This window comes from Anomalospiza imberbis, chromosome 1, assembly GCF_031753505.1.
Source record: "Anomalospiza imberbis isolate Cuckoo-Finch-1a 21T00152 chromosome 1, ASM3175350v1, whole genome shotgun sequence".
NCBI lineage: Eukaryota > Metazoa > Chordata > Aves > Passeriformes > Viduidae > Anomalospiza > Anomalospiza imberbis.
In genome coordinates, this window is record NC_089681.1 from 28,055,294 (window position 1) to 28,078,989 (window position 23,696).

Sequence of the window (23,696 nt, forward strand, 5' to 3'; positions counted from 1 at the left end):
GAATTTAGGGGAGAAAGGTAGTTTTTAAATGTCTAAATAACTTTGAAGCATGCTGTCCATTAGCAGCAATAGAAATAACAGCCATTTTCAACTTCTTTACAGGTATTTCAGCTGTCTTAGAACCCACAACTGGGTATGGGAGCAGTTTCTGCTAGGCATTATGTAAACACTTAAAATATCCTTTCTCAAGATGTTTACTGGACAAGTAAATGAGTTATAAAGTAGATGTCAAGGGAAAATGAAAAGTGAACTCATTCTCATACAGGGTTAAAATTTCACTGGTGTAAAAAAAAATTTGGGAGTCCCCTTCCAAGGTGCTCCTAAGACTCCAAATGAAAAACTGTATTTTCATTTGGCAGCTATACTTCAAATGTGAGTTGAGCAAATGGAATGAGTCAAATGAACCACAGGGAAAAATTATGTTAGAAAGCTTAATGTACTGTTTAACCTCAAGAATGAAGGAAAAACGAAGTTACATCAGACCTCAAGTACATAGAAGAGTTCACAAAACCAAAGAAGGCAACAATCTGTTTTCCTGTTATTTGAAAACCTTTTCAGTTCTGCAGGTCTGTGATCATTGCAAACATTTTCATGGCACTCAGATCTTCCCGGTGCCAACCACACTGAGGGCCAGTCTATCAAATCACACCATCTAGATTTTAATAGATTTTGTGGAATGACAGAAAAAATTATATTCATCCTTTACCATTTGAAGAGTTCAGTTGATATTATTTGGGAATATAGAAGCAGAGGAGACATGTAGTGCCATTTCAGTGTTTTTCTATCTTAAGCACCACAACATACAATTCCATCTGAAAATCATCTTCAATCAAAAGAAAAACTTCAGGAGGTTTGTCCTGGTGTTATTGCACTGAAAATTTTATTGATAAGGAAATCTGACAGTAAAAGTGTAAGATTTAGAAGTGATATTATAACTTTTCTTTAACGTCTGAAATAATGTGTGGCCAGTTTGTACCTGCTATTGGCTTTTATTTGCGATAGCTCTTCAGTCTGTCCCTCCTGCTCTGTGAGATGATAGTAACCGTATGCATTCATAGCCTTTTATATTTCCCGTCTAGACAAGACAATCTCATTTATTTCCTGTTGTGCCATAAGGTTTCTGTTCCCTCTTTTCCCCTGTGCTCTCCTTCCACATTTGTCCAGGCAGGGCATCATCCTGGAGAAAGCTCAGGGCTGGTTGAGCATGAACAGCACCATGCAAGACCAAAGGTCTCCAGCATAGAGGGACTGACTCACTACTATTGTCACTGCCTTTAAATTTGTGCTGACAGGTAAGTGAGAAGAAATCTCCCTGGTCATAGCTACAAGGAACTGTAAAGAAACAGGAGATTTTCTTCAGCGGCTAAATGACTTTTTAAAATTCTGAAAAAGGAAATGTCAGAAAGCTGTAGCATCTGTGTGCTTCTGAAATCTCTGCTGATCATAAGTGTTTGATAATTTCACTGAGTAGCTTGTTTGAACATAATATAAATTAATAAACATAATTGCAAGAAAATCCCAAACAATACTACAATATTAAATGATGCTTTATAAGATAGGTACTTCCTTTATCTGGTTTCCACATATGAGTCAAGATAAACTGATTTTTTTCTGTCAAAATGAAAACAAATGCTGGACAATAATTTTTTCAGATAATAAATCAAGAATGGGGATTCATTAGGTATCATAGACAATACAACAAATTTATAGCATTCTCTGAAGTCTATATCTTTGCAATAAAATAGGAAAACATAGGAAAATTCTTGCTTCTATGTAACATGATAGGAAAATTAATATGCTGTTGAAAGAGATGGCGACAGAAATGGAAGTAAACTTAATTGTACTTTAAAAATTAAAATATAGAAAAAATTAATACCATGGAAACTACAGAGGCATTCAAAAATAGAATTTTTAGAAATAGAGTTATCTGTGATTATGATGAGTATTGAGAGAAGCACTTTATGATAATTGGCATTAACACAGGAAAAAAAAGTAAAGTAGTTTAGAGTCTTAAATTGAAGTCATTTAAATGAAGATGCATCTGCTTGCTATTTTCAAACCTTTCAAAATGTTTTCCCTTTCCACTGGGGAATTGTTTAGAATATTAAAATTGGGTTCCTATTGAAATAGACTTATTTTAAAATTTAGGTAAATTCATAAATAAAAATAAAAGGACAAGCTTCACAATTAATGTGAAAGTTGGTTTCTATGCATTTTTTTAGTAATATGTGTTACATTCATCTGTCCAATTTTAGTCTCATCTATGCTACTACCTTTGTCAATACCTACTCTGATATGTAAATGTGTTTAAATATACTGAGGAACATTAAGTTTACCCATATAAATATTTACTTGATTTCTTTATCCATTGTTAGGCATGAAAATTATATCTCAGAAAATCCATGTGAATAAATCTGACTGAAGATGACCTTAAAAAGAAATTTTAGTTCTGATACTGTGGCAGAATGGACATTTAAAGGAGACAATACAGAGACTTCAGCTGCACTGATTTAAATAACTTAGAGCAGAGCTTGGAATACAGTCTCTGTTATCATATCTTTATGACTCATACTTTATAGCACCACTTTATGATCCACACCATTTTCTTCCATTCAAATTAGTAGGTGATCTGGCAGGTGACTTTTCAGTGACCTGGCTTTATTGTGTATTCATTACAGAGATCTGAGAAGTCTGCAAAGAAGGGAGTAAGACTACAGATAAAACTGACAACAGAACCTAAAAATCTATCCATTCACTGCATTACTCATATATAAATTTGCTTCTAAGTGTATGTGAGATCTATGATACATATTCAGTACTTCTGCGAATTTATATCTAAAAGAGACACTACAAAGGTAACAGTGTCAAGATTAGAACATAAGTCTGTACAGCAAACTTAAGAAATATTCCCAGTGAATATATCTCCAATGTTCCTGCTGCACAAAATGCTAGTCCATCGACAGTCAGAGAAAAGTGACCCAAAAAAACCCAAAAAAAAACCTCCAAAAAAGTGTACATTGAAAACAGATATATCTTTCATTTTAGGCTATCATCATTGAAAAAAATATTTAAATAACACTTTAAGTTAGCTTTAGAAGAGATACATTAATAACATTTTTATTATTTTTAATGATCTACCAGCCATCAATCAATGCAATTTGGAATTTATTGCCATTCAAAGCTAGGACAAAATGGTAAAAGTGTTTTTTTCTTCATAAAAAGATTTAATATTCATACATAAGTCAACATAGGTTTATAGTCTGCCTAGTCAAGGGAACATTTCTTCTTTAACAGACTTAGCTTGTCTTGCATTGTATGTGGAATTCTGGGACCAGGTTATAAATAAAAAGTCAGAGGCATAGCAGAACTCAGCCATGTGAAGAATTTGTTTTCCCTCAAGAGAGCCTTTAAAGTCAGAATTATTTGATTAATTTTCATGTTTTATGAATTATTTACAATTTAATTACTAACAACAAAACACATACCATTTTGAATCCAGATCAGTTTTACAGAGTAAATTAACTGGTCCGTCAATGCAGTACAAATCCAAATCCTCAAGAAATAAGGTAACATATAGAGTGGCTTCCTTCAGTTTTATCCATTTTTCTTTTTCTGCTCATAGGGTTGCACCATCAAAATAAAAACAAAACTTGCTATATTGCCTTGTTTTGTTTCAGTTACATAAATACCTTTTTGAATTTCATTTTTTAAGTTCGAGAAGACATATATTACCTGAGCTGATTCAGAGATACTTTGAAATATTTTTGCTTCTATTTTTGCAGGTCTTTTACCTCATTTATTTCATTATATCTCTTTTTCAGTAGAGTTGTTTTGGGGTTTTTTTGGGTTTTTTGGTTTTTTTTGGTTTTTTTTTTTTTTTTTTTTTTTGGTGATAGAGCAAATGCTATTTAGACAGACAATATGGCTGTCTGTGAAAAAGATATACTTAACACCAGCAGCTTTATGAAAAGTATTCAGAGCCTTTATAATAGGTTTAAATATCTTCAGGACAGGGTAGAGATACCCGAGACATTTTGAAGACATAAAGCACTATAAGCAGAGCAATATAAAACTAATTTGCCCTACTCGATGTCTGGTATATTAACTCATAGTGAACTCCATATCTCTGTGCGGAGTGTATTTGCCAGCCCAGGAGCCAGCTGCTTCCTGAGGAAATTGCATTGCTATCTGCAAAGTTCAATTTTTTTTTTTTTTTAGATTAATTTAAGTATGTACACTTTAATTCAACTGTCCATTGTGAAGGTTAAGCTGGATATTAGGAGAGGTTTGACCATCAGAGGAGAATGGTTCTGAAGTGGGCTTTCATTAGACAGGTAAGAAATCAAAATATTATAAAGTGGAGTTCAATATATTTATATGTGCCTCTGTGGTATGGCTGCCAAAGACAGAAAAAGAGTAAGCTTGATAGCTCAGTGAGTAGCATCTGTATTATGTTCCCAATGATTTATTCAGCCTCACAGGATAGCATAATTTCCAAATCAACGTCCTAGCTACATGTAAATTGTAGCTTCACCATAGCTTCTCTAAGTATCCTGAAAAGCATGTGTGTGTGTATATATATATATATATACACATGTAAAAAAATATATGTGTGTGTGTATGTGTGTATATGTATATGTATATATGTGTGTGTGTGTCTGTGTGTGTGTGTCTGTGTGAATGTGTAATGAAACTGCAAAAATTACATATTTTTCTATATGTACCAAATTCACAAGTCACTTTTAAAGGTAATATTGTTACTAGTTAACTAAGGAAAGTAGTATTTCACACATGCATTTTCAACCATAAGTGCAGTACAATTGTCAGCATGAGTTCCCTTGACCAGTTAACTGGGTAGTCAACAGGGTCTAGCACTGGTGAATAGCACTTTTTACAAGGGGCCTGTACTGAAAGGGCAAGGGGTAACAGAAGGAGGATAGGTTTACATTAGATATCCTGAAAAAGAAATTCTTCACTATGAGGGTGGTGAGGCACTGGAACAGGTGCCCAGAGAAGTTATGGATGACTCATGCCTGGACTTGTTCTAGCCCAGGATGTGGCTTTGAGCAACCTAGTGGGAAGTGTCATGGGGGCAGGAAAGGAATGATCTTTAAGGTCCTTTCTAATGCAAGCCATGCTATGGCTTTATGATTTTTGATATCTTCTTTTCATTACTTTGAAATACTATAGTTCTTCCATCACAAAAGTAGAAAGTGAATATTTGGAAGCAATGGTCTGTATTGTATTTATTGTACTTGTTTATTAAGTGAACTTATCATTAGGGCATGATTTTGATGTGCAGCAGTGTATGAATTTGACTTCAAAGCCTCAAGTTTTGAATGTTTGAGCTGTCCTATCTGCTGATACCACACCTCTTTATAAATGCAGACAAACAGAAATGCTGCTCATTTTCCTTATAGTAGGATCATATCTTTGCTGAAATTCTCAGAAAGATTTTTTTCAACTGCTTAAGGACAGGTTTGCCAATGGTGTGTTTTTGTTTGTTTTCTGAAATATCCTAACACAAAGGCTGCCTGGAACTAGGAAGTCTATGTTGTAAATGATGTCAAAGTTTTGATATTCAGCATTAATCTTCATTGGAATGTGAGATCTCTCAAAATATCTAGAAGAAACTGCACCCAAAATCTTAGATTGCAGTATTCTCAGATCCAGCTGGAATAAATGAAATTTAAATAGCCATCATAACCCTTCTCAAGTCTTATCACCGCCCTGGCTGCAATCAAAGCAGGAACTCAGACTTCAATAAACAGCTGAAAACTCTACACCTACCTATATAGAATATGTATCTGTCAGGATGTAATAATAAATTATGCATATCTGTTCCAAACTTGAATCCTACACCAAAACAAAACCCTGTCTCTGCAGCCTATCCAGAAACTCCTCAGGCTCTATTTTTTTCTGTATACTTCTTACTGTGGTTCCCAGAGATTTACAATATGGAGCAGTCAAAACATTTGTCCACCCATTTTTCAAGATATATAGGGGTAAAAATAATAGCCGCACTTTTTTGCTATTAATAAGCTAATTTTCTTTTTATAATTTTAATATTTGTCTATATTTTTTTAATAACATATCACCATTACAAACACCCCATTTTTAGGTAAGAAATAAGTAATACAGCTTCAAGCAATGTTAGCTGCAAGTCTCTGGAGATGCAGGGGTAAGAATGTTATATAGGTGTATTCTCTGCTTTGTAGAACTGTTGTTTAGATCAAGTTATTTTCCTCAGCTTTTATATCAGTTTCTGTGACATTCTTTTGTCAGTGATACTTGGCTAGTAAAGATGATGGATGTGGCCATAAGCCGTCCTGAGCACTTTCACCCACTTGCTGATAGTGTCTGGACAAAGTCACGAGAAACATGAATTATGCTGAAACAGCATAATTTGAAAGAAATCCATGTGCCAAAACATGTGATCAGGTATTACAATTGACTTCTTTTGAGTTCTTTTTGTTGTATATCCACAAAATATTTTAATTCAGCTCAAAAATAATAATAAAATTTTACAATCTGAAAAATAGTTATCAGATTAATGAGAAGCAAGTGGTTTTTTAAACAATAATGCCAAATTTCTCCTCAAATTGAATAAAAAATACAGAAGTTTTTCTACAAAATTTGATGGAAAATCTACTAGTTTTTCTTGCAGATGTGTGTGAATGTACACACATGCATTTTAGATGATAAATGCTAATCTGATAAACCTGTGACTAACAAAATGAAATAATTTTGATTTAAAATATCATATTAATCAGCATTTTCATCCTTGTTTTAATTTACCATACCTCATTATAGTTCTTCTAACAAGTGACACACAAAACTAATGTTAAACAAATTGATAAAAAGCAAGACCTCTGATGAAATCTATGCTAGCAAAAAGGATCAGTGTAATAAATTCTTAATATATGGTAGCACAAGGTCAGTTTGCAGGTACATTGCTTTTTCTCGCTCTTTGTGCTCTGTATAGATTCTTACAGTAATAAAAATTACAAGACAATAATAGGACATTGTGGCGTTCCGTTGTTTCCTCCCAGCCCCCGGGCAGCTCCAGTGCCTGGAGCGGCACCGCCTCTCTCCGGGACCCGGGTTCACTGCTTTTCCCAGACGCGGCTCCGTTCTGCGGTCTGGGCAGGGCTGGCCGCGGTTTCTACCACTGCCGAGCAAGGGATGTTGGCAAAGAGGCAAAGGAATTGTCCAATTCACCCATGAGGGAGGCTGAAAGTCTTTTAATGGCCGTGGGGGCTGTGGCGGAGAGGTCACGACCCGCCTCCAGTGCCTGCGTGGGGGAATGTGGCCCCGAATTTCAGGAGGCACAGGATTTTATAGGGGGCAGGGTGAGGAGAGCAGAAGCCCTCCCGCCCAATGGGGACAGGCGCCGTGGTGATGACGTGGACTGCGGTGACCAACAGATACGCAACAGGGGCGGACCCTGGGCTCTGGGGTGAACAGGGTTGCGGGATCGGGATGACAGACACCGAAATCTCCGGACGGGACGGGGAGTGGTTACAGGAGTGATGGGCCGAAGCTCCAACAGTGAAAGACTTGGGGGGAAACATGGGGGGTGTGCGGGGGTACACAGTACTCGGCTAGCTAACACAGATTGGAGCCCCTAATCTACACCCAAATCCAGGATGCCATGGGTCATTTCTTATATATATGCAATATCAGCAGTGAAAAGAATAGCAAATACCACAGAGAAGCAGAATTAAAATTGTGGGTCAGTTTTCTCTTTGAAAGCTGAAAGAAGGACTGCATGAGCTGGGACTCAAGATTACCATTGTAAATGATACCTATTCAGCAATTTTGTCCTTCATTTCCTCAAGCACTGGAAATGCAAGCATGCAGGACACTTGCTTTAGTATCTCCTGGTTTTTGTGTTCTTTCTTCATAATCAAGTTTTCCCAGCTGTTTCTTCCATAACTGAGAAAGACACACAGGTTTTTTTGTCTTTCAAGCCTGTAATAACTCTAAGGGAAAGATGTCCAACCTGCACTGCTCCCATATAATCTGTTGGCTATAATTCCCATTCAAAAAAGTATCAGCTATGTCCAGCAGATGTGTCCCATGGGTGTAAAAAATATCAGCCAAAAAGTACGCTGAATAATCAAGAAACAAAGGCTTTGCAGTCAGCTATGTTCTGAGATTTGGGCAGAGGAATTTGAAATGGTATTTTCCTTCAATGGTAGAGTCTAATTGGGGTTTCACCTATTCTTTATGATTTGCAGGATGTGTCAGCTTTCTTACACTGTATTGGTGAGCTCAAATCCAATGTTTTAACCCCAGTTTCTGACTTTTTTTGTCCTATATATGTTGAACTTTGTGAAGGGACAGTTCATTTTGATGTTTATGTTGGAAGGAATTATTCATTCAGTCAATGTCTCCTTGAGAATTGAGCTTGGCTGCAAAGATGATTTATGAGGGATGATGAAGATCGGAGCAGGACAGGAATAGAGAGCTGGTTTGGCAACATCAAATTAAAAGATATATTTCCAAAATTATTTAAAGTGCCATCCTATGATGTTGCCAAGTAGAGTCTTAAGTGAGGTCCTGAAGCTGTCAGTGTTTCTCTAGGGCAGCAAAGTCCAGACCATGAAAGTTCTGACAGTAATGAAGAAAACACTCATTTGTATGTCAGGAGAACGCACTATCGCCTTCCTGTTTTCTCTTTGCAGGGCCAATGAAATGTAGGTCATTTTTTTTACCCATGTTAGTGTTACCAGTTGATACATGGGTGAGTCTTCTGTGACTGAAAGGTCAGAGAAATTCAGACTTATTCTTTTGGTAATTCCATTAGTAATGCAAAACTTGTTGTGAGAAGCAGCCTAGCTCCTCAGTAAATTTTAAGCACATGTTTCTTCTTACTTTCTTGAGTAAGCTCTTGCTTGAAGGGACAGAGTATTATGCTTAAGCCCTGAAGTAACCATTCTAATCTTGATTAGGATGCCACATGGAGTACAACTAATCTCAAACGTGGCTGATAGGCTGAACGTAATTAGAATTTTGGCAGTAAGGCTCGTCATATTAAGACAGTACTACATGGCAAATTGTTTCTCAGTTAAAATATTTAACAAACTAAATAGCAGTGAGGAGCATTGGTAAGAGTTGTTATTTGACTATAATATTTTTAATCTTAACAGTACTATTTCAGAAATTCAATTTTCACAGAGATGAGACAGAAATTATTTTCTGTGCATTACTTGCTAATAAACTGTATAACTGGTTCAAAATCTCACAGCAATTATAAAAAATAATTTAATGTTTGATTTATGAAGTATTCTCTCATTTGTAGCTAATCAACCTAGCTAGTTACTTGAAGGCCCTTAGGCACAAATCCACTAAGGAAAGACAATCTTAAAATAAACCTAATTATACTGGACTTAAAGTTGAATATGGTTTTCTAATAAGACCACAGTTGTATTACTGTCCTTTCTGCTCAACTTCATTTGGACTCCAATGATACCATTTCAGCAAGAGGTCAGTAGGCACCAAAACCCTGGAACTAATGAGATACACCTCCTGGGGAAACTGTCAACAGTTGTGCAAAACTGGCATTTCTTATCACAAGTGCAGACTGGCAGCAATGATTTCAGAGACTTATATTAACAAAAGGAAAGTTCAATCATTGCTTGTATTGTCAGAATAGTTGACAGCTGACAGCTTACTAAACTTCATCCCAGGTGTATTGTGGGTTATTATTTAGATGTTATGACATATATTTGTTTAAGAAAATATTTTAAAAAGCAATGGAAATTTTAAGAAGATGCAAAATGTGTACAAAAAATTTATTTTATTCAGAATAAATTCCTTTCTTCTTTGACATCTCTAAGGATTTCTCAGATTCTATCCTTTTCTTCTTCCAAGAAGAAAAGATTATTGATATTTCTGAGAATTTTCTTGACATGCTTTGAGTTCTGTCCAGTAGCATATTTCTGAATTAGATTGTAATAAGCATTGATGATATCTTGATGTTATTGTAGTTCCATAGTGACATAAATGCATAAAGGTTTCAAGTCTGAAGAATGATTTTCAGAGTATGAGTCCCAAATTATAAGAGAGCTCCATATAAAAACATTTACCAAATTTTAATGTAATATATTCAACTGATGTTTATGAGAATATATGCGAAAAATACAAACTTACTAAGATATAGCTCACAATAACCTCTTTCTTCAGGAAACATCATCTTATGAAAAGAGATATATAATCTGGAAAACAAAGCAGGGAACAAAATTTGAGCACTGAAATATTGATTATTCAGCTATAACAGTAAAGCTAAGGTAGAAATTTCTATCACACAATTTTCTGATATTTCAGCATGTGGTTCTATAGAGGGATCAAAGGAAATTAGCATTTTTTTTTACAGGCTGGTGACTTGCAATGTGACTCCGATCAAATTTATAGAAATTTAGTTGAGCTAACAAAATTTAGAGTCTGAATAATTTCTAGTGTTTTGAAAACATCTCAATTTAAAAAATATAACACTATTATTTACACAGAACATCATAGACATTAAGTCAAAAAGGAGGGATATTCTGAGTTAATTTATAGAATTTCCTGTATAGTGGTGTTTCTCATTTTAAAACTCTCACCTTGCATAAAATGGTATTCAAACTGGATTTTTTCAGTTTGTTTTATATAATCTGAATAGGGGGGTTGAAAAAAATTCCCATCCCCCATTCGCCCCAGTGCCCGGGGTCTGCCCCGGCCATGTCCCCATTGGGTGCCGTGGTCCACGTCATCGCCACGGCTCCTGCCCCCATTGGGCTCTCCTCGCTCTCTCCCTAATATAATCCCGTGCCTCGGAGTGCCCGAGGCCGTGTTTCCTCATGTGCAAGCTGGGAGCAGGTCGCAGTACCTCAGCGCAGCTCCCCACAGCAATAAAAGACTTTCAGCCTTCCATGCGTGGGGAATCCGGACGTTCCTTCACTCTTTACTGGTGTCTCTCGCTCGCAGTGGCGAGCAATCCTCTGGCACCCCCACCCGGACTGCGGCACGGAGCAGAGTCTGGAAACACGCTGCAATCCTGGGTCCCGGAGAGAGGTGAGGTACCGCTCTAGGTCCCGGAGTTGCCGGGGAACCGGGAAAACACAGAGAGACTCCATGAGTCTAACTGGCTCAGTTGTAAACTCCCCCACCCCGGGAAGGCCACATCCATGGGACATTCACAAGAGAGGCAGCTGAGGAGGTGTCATAAATTATCAAAGACACTCAACATGGTGATGTCTTAGGGGGTTAGGGTTAGGGTTAGGGTTAGGGTTAGGGTTAGGGTATTTCTGAAACCAAAATACAATAGGAATTTGAGAAAGCCAAAAATAATAAATGTCCTTGATTTGCAGTAATGTATGCATACCCGATTTCTTCTGACTTTATGAGCATACTTCTGAATCCAGTCAAATCAATTCAGGGGTTTGTTCACTCTTTCAGTTTTCGTATCCTGATAAACTGACAGATTAAGCCCAGCAAACACAAAATTCCCCAAATATTTTGGTTTTAGAGATGGTCACAAATACAGTCTTAAACTTACTTACTTTTTATCCTTTTTTGCTTTTGTTTTCATCATCATTGGAATCAGTTGGTTCAAACTGAATTACTTCAAAGATGTGTAAGATTTCTTTCCAGATCTCAAACTAGTTTTATTGTATGGTTGTGTTTCATTCTTTGTTTGTTAATTGATAGCAACCTGGAAACCCTGGAAACTGACAGCTGGGTCTCATGGGATTCCTAGCTCCTAGGTGCCTGGTTCAGGAGCTAGGGATGCCTTGGCACTGCAGGCAGAAAACCACCCAGTTTGGATTACCTTTGCTCTTCCTTTAGCAATGTTCCTTCATCAATTTCAATACCATTAAACTTTTTATCAAATAATAAAAGCTTGTTCAGTCCTTTTTATTTTTTGCAAAGTTTTGAAACTCTCTGCCCATAGAAGAACGTAACATTAATAATCTGCAGCTTAAGCAGTATTTAATTGTTCATCTTTATTAGTAGTATAATTATTTACACTAACACTACTGCTAATCATCTCCTAATCAAAGCCTTTCTAGAAACCAGTTGATTTTTTTAGGAAACTACTGTCTAAGTAGAAAGAAAAAATAGAAGGCAGGCAGCGCTTTACTCCCAAATCCTTTATTCAGACACCTGAAAGACAGCAAGATTATCTGCTGTACTCTGCTCCTACTAGAAAATTCTGGCAGAATTAGTATTGGGCCTGCATAATATATATCTCAATTCTCTAAACTATTAACCTTTCCCCCCACTCTAGTCACATATTCTGCAGACTAATAATGCCCTGTCCACTCAAAATTTCTCACCTGGAAAACCAACAATTGCATATTTAGTAATTTTATTATTATTTTATAAATCCTCTCCTCTTTAGTGTTATTTTTAAATTCATAACACACAACAACTTGTACAGTAATATTCTAATACCTCTTTGAGTCACACAGTCAAATAGCTTCCATTTTTTTATTTTACCAAGTTTCTATTAGTTTCTCCATAATTTGACACATTCAGCTTCATACATGAGATTCAATCTATCCTACAGAATTAGGAAGAAAGAAAAAGAAAAAGTACTTATTTATTTACTGACTTTGAATATATGTGTTTCTTCCCTACATTTTAGACATTTCACTTGCAACTCACACTGAGAGTAAGCACTGGTCTCCCTTGGCTTTGCCATGCAAAGGGACAAAGCTCCCTATTCGCTTTGTCATGCAGAGAGACCTCATTATCAAATAGCTTAAAACTGCTATATTATTATAACAATATTGGAATTTATGACCCACATTTAAGAAATCTTATTGGATTGCTTTCAATTACCCATATATCCATCTCCTCTTTCCATATTCCTTGGCTTAGCAGTAATGTCTACGTAGGTCATATTTGCTTAAATTTGATCTAACTACTGCCAAGTTTGTGTGGGTATGACATAATTGTAAACATATTTAAGCATTTTTAGTATGCATAATAATATAGGAGTCCAAGTCAAGAAAATCAAGTATTTCATCATGTATTCATGTTTGCCGTTTGCAATAACTGACTGAATATAGACATTCAGTGAAAAATTATGACAAATTACTAGCAACTAGTTTAAAATTCCCAGGAACAGACAACCTTATAATATTATTAAAGCTATATGAAATTGTCTTGTCATTGGAATTGGCTGGTTAGTTGGTTGGCTTGTTGGGTTTTTAAAAAAAAAAACTTTGAGTAGTCTCATTGGACAATGTCTGGTTTGTAAAGTAAGTTTGTTCCTTCTGTCTGTCTTCGCAGAGCCAGAAAGGAATCAAACTGTGAGACTTCAGCACTGTGCATCACAAGGACTCCTCTAAACCAATTGCTACAGTTTTGAGATGGGTGAGTTTTCTTTTCCATCTGAATTTTTGTTTGGACTCAAATTTTTGTTTAGGCACATCCATCAAATTATGATTTTGGGGAAAATATAAGGAAAAATAATTATCTTAACTAATCCCAGATGTGATGAAATATTCCATATTTTAATAGCTTTGAGAATTTAGTGTGAGTCTAGATTTTTGTTAGCTTTTAAAAAATCTAGTGGGGTTTTTTAAAAGGAATGAATGTATTTTTCATGCTCAATTTTAGAGGAACAGATACATTAAAACACGTATAAAGGGACATGGTTTTCTGAAGTTCATCTTGATACAAAAGTAATACTATGAAATTAGATTGCAAGTACTATTAATCTCATTAGAAAAAGAATTAAGTTGAATGTATAATTAGATATCCTAGAGAGAAACAAGCTGCTTAACACAAAGAGATAGTGAAAAGCAAGTCAATTACTATTTTTGTTAGAATATTGCAGAATAGAAAACTAATATAAACAGGAAGATACAGATCATATTGATCACTAAAAACAGTTAATAAAAAAGAAAAATATATTCTTCCTCAAAGTGAGACATTAAGAAGAGATCATTAGAGGAATGACTTTTATCTAGGTGGAATTCCTAGAAGAATCAGGAGAACAAAGAAAAAATTGGAGTTGTTCTGAACACCTACCATAAGCTCCCTTTTAAGAGGAAATTATTGGAAATACAGTAAAAAACATCACCATCTGATATTTTTGTGCCATTGACTTGTCAGATTGACAACACCATCTATGTTCAGAAGTCTGAATTTAAAAGGAGTGACTGACAGTATGAGAGAGTGAGGAAACCATATCCAGGATGGAAAACAGACCTGTAGGACAGTTCAGCTGGAGAACATTTTTCCAGGAGTGGGGCAGAGAAAGGAAAATGGAAGCAGAGGGGGAGAAGGCAAAACAGGGTATCATATACTATGGAAATACAATATAAAAAGGCTTTGAAATTTCCAGAAAATATGAGGATAAAGTTTTTTACCTTAGAAACACTGCTCCAAAACAAATATTTTCTTCATTAAAGGCTTTATTTTCTTTGATTAAAAAAAAATCTTTTATGTATCTTTTTTAAAATTAACCTTTAGCAAGAGCAAAATATTCATTGCAGTTATTATTATCTTTTAGTTGTAATACAATGAAAATAAATAATCCATCACATAAAAAATTCTTTTTAAAATAAGGTTTTTATTGCCACTTTTTGCTCCACCTAAAATACAGCAATGCTTGAACAGAAAATTGATACATGGTAGAATGAGGCAATATCCCTTCTAAAGAATAAGTCTTGGACCCTTAAAATTTTCTTGCATTAAGAACTTCTATTTATGTATAAAGAAGACTTCTAGAAGAGAAATAAAGCTAACTCATTATAGCATCCTCCCTATTGTGATGTGATCTTGGCCAAAACATGTTCATACTGCAAACTAGGCAGAAATTCTTCTAAATATGGAATCATACTGCAGCTCATAGACACCCAAAGAACATTTCCAATTATTTTTCCTGATCAAATAGAGCTTATAAAACACAGAATAAATGTACACAATTTAGGAGATATCAAAATTTGATTGGAAAAACAAGGTGACAGAAGTAGATAAAAACCGGTTTCATTTGATGACTCTTCTCCTTTGCTTGAATTGAAAAAATCTGACATTAAGCTTTAAATATCTGAGTTAAATGAAAACTTGTTCTTTACATTTCCATTAAAAACTGATGAAGCTTTTCATTTTCATAGTTAAAATTATACTATGTGAAATTTTGTTAGTACTGTTTTGTGGCTCTAGTTGTTTTACTCAACCATGTGTTATCTTCTACTATGCAATTTATTGAAGAACAGCACAAAATTTTGGCTACCCTTTCTTTTCGAAAGTGAATAATACAGACTTTGTTAATTCCAAAGGTAATCCATGTGTTTAGCCTTTTTCCAGTCAGTGAAATAGCTGTAAAAAATACTTTCCATGCAAGAAAAACATGTAGAATGGTTTTAACTGTGGGAATGGTTCTTTAAGGTTGTTAAATATGCAATGCAAAATTGAACACATTCACAATATTACAAAAAATAAGCATTTTGGAAATACTGTAAGGAAAAAAATTGTATCGCTAACAACAAAAACTTTTAAGTTTATCATCAGATATTTAATGAACATTATTGAAAATGTAGTAAAAAATTCAACTCTTTAATAAATATTTATTCATAGAAAAATGTTCAGTAATACAGGAATTAACTGTAGAAACAAACTCCTACTAGCTATGACTATGAAACAATTTTGAACAGAAACTCTGATTTCCAGCTTCAAATATGGAAACTTGCCTGAAGCAGGATCACTAATATAAATTTACTGTTGTGGAGAACCTGGTTTGTAGTTCTCATTCCAATAACATTTTGTAGAACTGCAGTAAAACTTCAGTGAGACTGTCTCAGGGCTTTTTTTAATTTTTTTAATAACCTTTTTGGTGGCTACCATCTCCAAAATGTCAAAATATAGCAAATTTTGGAAAAAAACCCATGGCACACTCCACACAAATGGCAAGGTTGCTCTCTGTAGTAATAAAACACCATTGATAATTTCTAAGAAGGATTAAAAATATGCCTTGGTAAATTTGTAGTCTCTATGTCATGTGAATAAGACTTCTGTAAGACTGCTGCAAAAAGCTTAGGAACTATACCTTGTAGAATGTGTACAGTGTAAATTTGTAACTGTAGCTAAATTGACTTTCTACCCAATTTGATTTACTACTTCCATTTTTTTACTGTGCCACTGTTCAACAATTGCTCTGATTAAGGATCTGATGCTGTAGTTTCTAGTGGAGTGTGTTTAAGGGTGAAACATAAATAGGAGTATCAGAATCAGACCTCCAAAGTCCCTCTTTCTCCATCAAAGGTATTCATAATTGACATTCTACATATATTACATAGATTCAAAACAAAGGTTCCTTAAATTACTTGAAAGTTCAATCATTTGGGACCTTGCTGCAGTAGGTAGCAACCAGAACTTCTTCATGTTCTGAAAAAATCTGCAGAAGGACATGATCTCAGTCCATAAGGGTGTCATGATCAAAAGGGATGCAATGAATCTCAGTTTTATATAAATGAGAAATAACCCCTCTTACCCCCAAAATGATAAACTATCGCTTACATAGTTTGAAATCAAGTTTGTTTGGTTTTTATGTCTTCCCTCTACATTGCAGTGATATTTCCAATTTTATGAACATAAAATAACTTTTTTTTCTTTTTTTTTTTTTTTTAATAAAACACGTTGCTTTCATATAGGGATTCTCCATTGTTAAATATCAAATGAAAATACAACCATGGGAAAACAATATTTAATGACATCTGCAGAATAAACTTCCGGGGTATCCACATCTCATGGTAAGCTTGGGATGTAATGTTTCAGATTAATATATGGAGCCAGGTCAGTCAAATGTCAAGAAATACAAAATCTTAACAGACAGCATTATTCAGAGCTTCTGATGAAAAGTACACAAGAGAACACCTATATTCTGAAAAAATCCCTATTTCCCCACCCACAACTTCATTTCTGGGTTCTATATGAGGTATAACAGTTATAGTGCTGAACTGCAGGTTATGAAATGTAATATACTCTAATTTAATAAATGTTTTTTGTCAGAATCCCCCTCAAAACCAGGAGGTATTATTTCACACTACAGCACTCTGAGGTCTTCTTTATAACCAAGTTAAAACAGTAGAGAATTAATCCACACAACCATTTTGGGTCCAGTTTCTCTTGTCATAAATAAACATTGCATTTGGTAATGCAGATGCCTACAAACGTTCAGGGAGAAAAAAATAAAGCAACAGCTTTTCCATAGTCCACATTGACTCTTCCCAGCAGAGAATGAAGCCATTTTTTCATATAGCCTAGATGGAGATGTACAGAAGTGTGTAAGCATCTGTATCACCAAATGTCATTAATAAGGTTGGTTCAGTTTGTGAATAATTCTGTATCACTGCATGAAACAAAAACAAAGTGTAAGAGAGGTTTGTTGGACATTTCTCTTTTAGCTGCAGTTCTACTTTTGTGTTTTTAGTCTGTTTGACCACGTTCTTCTCTTGTTAACCCTCAAGTTTTGTTTAAACCTTATCAAATATGATGTAATTTTTATAGAGTAAAATCAGATTATTTCACAAAGCTGAACTTAGATTTAAGTTACCTAACTAATGGACAATTTGTTCCATGAACTAAAATCAGCTGTAATAAGCTCAAGGACAGAAAATGTAAATTCAGAAAAAATCTGACAAGCCCTCAAACCTCGCACTTGTTGAGTTAGTGAAAAACCTGGGGTCTGTGACTGCAGTGGTGGACTACAATGGAGTAAATATGAATTCAGAGACAAACAGGAAAAATAGGGTAGAATGAAACTATTATGGAGGCTGTCTTCTATCTGAATCATGCACAGGAGCAGAAATTTAAAAAATCTTCTTCTATGTGTGTGTATTTTTCTTTTTGTTGCAAAGACAACTCTTCATCTTGGTGGTATGTAGAATAACCAGCTGCAGTATTTAAAGTGATCCTTTGTACCACTGATCAAGTGAGGAAAGGATAAGTTTTAGCACTGATTTCCAATGCACATTAGGTCAAGTTTTCCCACAATCACACTCCCATTTTAACACAAATGAGCCAAACTTCTGAATTACATTACTGCTGGGGTATCCTTGTCTCTTCAATGGGTTTGATGCCCACTGTGCTTAAACAAATTGTTTCAATAGCCAAGCACAAATATATGGCTACTACTCCATAATCAGATATGGCTACTAATCCATACTAACCATACTTGGGATAAAGCTGACATACCATTACCTGAGACAGTTTCAGGATATACACAACTTTAGGATTTTACTATAAATCCTAAGATTACTGGTACTTTCTTTCACTGGCAGTGATATGTAAGAAAAAGAAATATATTTCTCTAAGTCCAGTAAATTCAGACCATTTTATTGAATCTTCTATGTTGGCAGTAATGGATTTCTTATTCCCAAATGCTGCTAGATGAGGATGCTTCACAGAAATAATTTCTGACAAGATAAATAGAAGAAACTGATAAAAGGCATTTTTTATTCTTCACCTTTATCATTAAAAAAAAAAGTACAGCATTTATTTCTCTTTGTAAATGTCACAGAGAGATTGGTGCTCCATTGGAAACTTCCATGGTGATTTTTCATCTCTGCACAATTGCCTTGAGCTGGCTTATAAACACTGGGAAATGGGGAATGGTATTACCAAACATTTTAAACTGTATTAGCAGAAACATAGTGCTAGGAAAATAGATACATGCTAATTCAGTTTCCTACAACAGCAACCTAGGAAAACTTTTACCTATTGCTTCACTTGCCAAAAGATTGGGGAAGACATCATTAAGTGGTGGATTTCAGCTTCTTTAGGTATATAGAAGGTGCCATCAGCTCAGCAATACTTGTGCTGATTCAGCTAAACACATAGAGCTAAAAGCAATAATTTACTTTTAAAAGGTTTGCTTGGAAACAATTCTTTTTTCAGAAATAGGAGCAAGGTCAGCTGAAAAACTGCAATGAAATTCTCTTTTAGAAGAAAATAAATCCATTTCTTGTAAACTGATGTTATTTATGGAGAAGAGCTAATAGTGTAATTACCATACTTCTTTCATGCTAAAAGTAATTTAGTGTATTCTTTGGCACTAACACCTTTAAGGAGAAAACATTTAACAGTTAACCTTTTTTTTTTTTAACTTGGGTCTTTGGTCTACGTCACCTGTCTCAATAGATTAGACTCAAATACTTCACATTTTCTACTTATGCTGTATTTTTCCCCCTACAAATAAAATGGAGGGAAAAGGTGAAGTTTAGAAAAAAAAAATTCCAGCACTTTCCAAATGAAGTTTCACCTACTGAAAAAAAAAATCACTATTTGTCAAGCCAATCTTTTCAATCTTTTACCAAGTGAAAGTGCTTCTCTTCTATACTGTGCTTTCTACCAATAGCATTGTTGGAAGTCATTCCTCCTCATTTCACAGAAGTTGTGAGTGGTTTGAAAAACTCTGTACCTGGAGAATTCTATATAGGCACCATTCCACTGCACAGGGCTTCTTTCAGATTCACTGAAGTGAGAGATAAGCACAGATGGGGCAGGGAAGAATTCAAGGATAACGACATCGGCATCAATCATGTAGCATTCCTAAAGCATCCTCATATAGTAAATTTGACTGCCCTGTCCAGTCACATCTGTGAAATTCAAAACTGCAGTTGCATAGAGTGATTATTTTTTGTGATTACAGGCATGAATGCCACATTTTTCAGAAAACACAAAGGGAATTGTGTCTGAGACTTTATTTCTCAACTCATTAACAAACAGTGCCAGTAGATGAAGGAAGCTACCTGTGCTTTGTGAACACATTTTATTGCCCTTGCTACTCGAGAACTAAGTGAATATATGACATAGATTTAAATATAGGTGATTATTTTTAAGTTATCAATACTTACCATAAAATCATAACCTACTAAAATACTGGGGTGTCTCATCCTTCTATAAATAAATTGCCAGGTTTTGGGGATTTTAGAGGACACATAATGTATGCTTTTTCTGATCCTCAAGGAACAGAGTCATTTAAAAATAAAAGCACAGGAGTAAAGCATGAAATCTCAGTTTTGCCTGCACACCTTCAAGAACTCACTACAAACAGAAAATGCTTTACATTTTTCAAGACCTGCAACCATTGTTTGCATCTCACAGTCAACAGAAAGACAGTGGAAGAAGGTCTAGTATTTTTCATGATCGGTCAAGTCCTTCGTTCTCTGGAAGCTTTCCTTTTTATGAAATGACTGATGCCTAAGATCAGGTATATTAAAATCCTACAATCCAGATATCCATCTGTGCCATCACATATAGAAAGCCATCTGCTAATTTTATATGTAACCTATACCCTAGAAATACAAACAGATATTTGTAAAAGTAGCAACCTTCTAATGTCAGGATACTTTATTTACCAGTAAATTCAGCTTTTTGTTCCAGAGAAAAGGATCAGGTCACCTTGTTCATTATATTGTTTACTCTATTCAAAAGGAAAAATTAACTTCCAGAAGACGAAGAGGAAATAGTTAGGAAAGGAACTTGTGGACACACCATACAGACACACACACCATCTACCATCATTTGAAATGAAACAGTAGGTCTATATGTGGACAAATATTCTTGAGGAGAATTAAGTGTGATTTTATACAACATCATGAACACATCTCACTGGGAAGTGGAAAAAAATTAATGAGAAGAAATGTTATAGGATAGACAAAAATGGGATAAACAATACAAAGAAGCAAACCAAAAAATATTTTAGCAATGTATTAAAAATATTTTGCATACTGGAAACTGCAAACAATCTTTTTTTCAAATGGACAAATTAAGTTACTTATCAAAGGCCACATAGTTTGGGGCTGGAGTCATGATAAGAGCTTGAGAGAGAATAACCTTTCATTTTCTCTCAAACAAGCAAAACAGCTTTCTTTGGAATAATGTCACAGATTTTAAAGAACATGGTGAATACAGAACATTTTTCATGCTGCATTTTGTCATATATACCACCAAGCTGACCTTCTTAAACGTCTATAGTTTGGATTATTTTTCCAAGTGACAGCAGAGGCTAAGACTGCTTCAAACATTCATACAAATTTTCTTTGCTTCATCACTTCCGCTGCAAGGAAGTGCTTTCCCTTCTGCAGGGAAAAAAGAAAAAGCAAAATATATAATGCTTAACATTATTTCAGCAGAGCAAGCATTTAAGCATTTAAAAATGAATAGCAGTGTTTCCTACTAGGCTGCTACTTTTCTGTCCTTAGTAAAAGAAGCCTGAAAGAGCCAATCAGGGATGTGGGATTAATAAAGAGCCCATGATCAGCAACCCATCTGAAAATTGCAAGATATATGCATTGGTGGATAGTTAGGAAGAAAAGTAAAGGAAAAACCCTTCTAAATAAAGTCATCTTAAGGAGAATATCTATATTTTGGTTTTAAGTCTGTTTAAAAATTTATCTGGCTTACAAATGCATACATGGGGTTTATATCCTTGTGGAAAAAAATATTTGCTGATCTGACACAGTTTTTATTTCTCCCCTCAAGATGCTGAGTGAGGTGACACAGTGGTCATGTTCTATAGAGAGAAAAATATTTGGAGTCTACCAAATATGTTTACTCCCCACTCCAATATCTGTTGAAGCAGAGGGATAATGGATGTCTAACTACTGAGTTTGTCAAGTCCAACTCTCTGCATGGCTGCTTCATAGCTGGGTGATCCAGTCCTGCAGTCAACATGGGATACATACATGGATTTTACCAAACAGATAGGTTTTATAAAGACCAAACTTGTCTTTCATTATTATTTAATAGATATTGCTATTGCATTTCAATGACTGAAAGTCACACATTTTATGTACAACTTTATCTAGACTGGATATTAGTAGTCATTATAAATGATGCAACACCAAATATATGAACAAAACTTGATACATTCTAAATATCCCAAGTGGTTATAAGTCATCTGTTCTGGTCAACAAAGATTTGTTTCTTTATTTGGGCCTTGGCATTACAAAACTATATGAACGTCTCCAAAATAAATTCTGCAATGTAGTCTTACCTTTTGTCATTTTCATGTGAATATTTTGACTTAATTTAGAATAAAAAATAGGGAAAAGAAAGGAAGGGTCTGATGAGGCGAAAAACATTTGAAATAAAGTTGTACTTGATCATCAGGGATTCTGAAAAGAAGAGTCTTCTGATAAGGGAAGAATTGGTAAGCTACACGGATACACTGGCTTATGGAGTATGATCAAGTAAGACCTCAGGAGTATTCTTTCTTATGATATTAAGACTTAAGTAATAGAGAAGAGCATTTTTAGACTATCATTTTAAATGTGCTCTTTCAACTGTAACTTTAAAGTTTCTATGATTCTAAGAATAGATAACAACACTTTGTCTTAAGGAGAACTGTCTCAGTGTGAGATATGAGCCATCCACACACTTCATTCAGGAAAAAGATTTACCCTCAGTTCAGGAGGACCAAAATAAGGAGCACTTAAACAAACTGGCCATATACAAGTAATAGAATAATTTAGCTTAGAAAATATCTTTAAGATCATGAAATCTAACTGTTGACCCTGTACTGCCAAGTCCATTTTATGCCTAAGTGCCACATCTTTTCAGTACCTCTGGGAGTGATGACTCCACCACTTCCCAGGGATGCCTGTTCCAATGTTTGGCAACCCTGCCAGCAAAGACATTTTTCCTTATGTCTAATCTAAACATCCTCTAGCGCAACTTGAGGCTATTTCCTCTTTTCTTATTGTTACTTGGGAAAAGAGACAAATATCCACCTCACTACAGCCTCCACTGGAGTTGTGGGGATTGGCTCTGATAAGATGTACTCTTGAGGGAGCAGTCTGATCTCATTACAAGGCCATATTGATCATCTTTGAAAAATACTCTGATTAAGGAATTGAAAAGTCATTGCAACTGGAGAAGGTTCATGAGAAATGAAGGAAGGAAAATATCACCCCTATCTTGTAGCAGGGCAAGCAGGTAGACACAGGGAACTACACTGCTTTTAGCCTCATCTCTATCCCTGGGGATGTAACTAATCCTGGAAAATATTTATAAATATATTCATAGCAAGAAAGTGATTGAGAGTAGTCAGCATTGATTTATGAATGGCAAATCATGCCTGTCTACCCTGACATACTTCTGCAGGGAAATGACAAGGTCAGTGGATGAAAGCCTAAGAGTGAGATCTTTATCCTTTCTTTTGTGAGGCTTTTCACACTGTCTCTGACAATATCTTCATAGAGAAACTTATTTTATCTTAACTAGATGAATGGACAGTACGGCGGACTGAAAATTGGCTGAACTGCTGGCCTCAGAGAGTTTTGACCAGTGGCACTGAATCCAGCTGGAGGCTGGTCACTAGTGGTGTACCCAGGGGTCAATACTGAGATCAATGCTACTTAGCATTTCTTTAATGCCAGAGCACATAAAGGTGGTGGGACAGAGTGTACCCTCAGTGAGTTTGCAGATGACAATAAACTGGCAGGAGCAGCTGATACCCAAGATGACCATGCTGCCACTTAGGCCTCAGCAGGCTGCAGAAATGGGATGACAGGAATCGCATTAAGTTAAATAGAGAGGAATCTCAAGTCCTGCACCTTGACAGGAATAAACCTATGCTCTAGTAAAGGCTGAGTGGTTGACCATCTTTATATAAGTTTTGCAGAAAAGTACCTGGGGATATTAGTGGACACAAAGTTAAAATATTGTTCCCTTTAATTAACAATTAACAT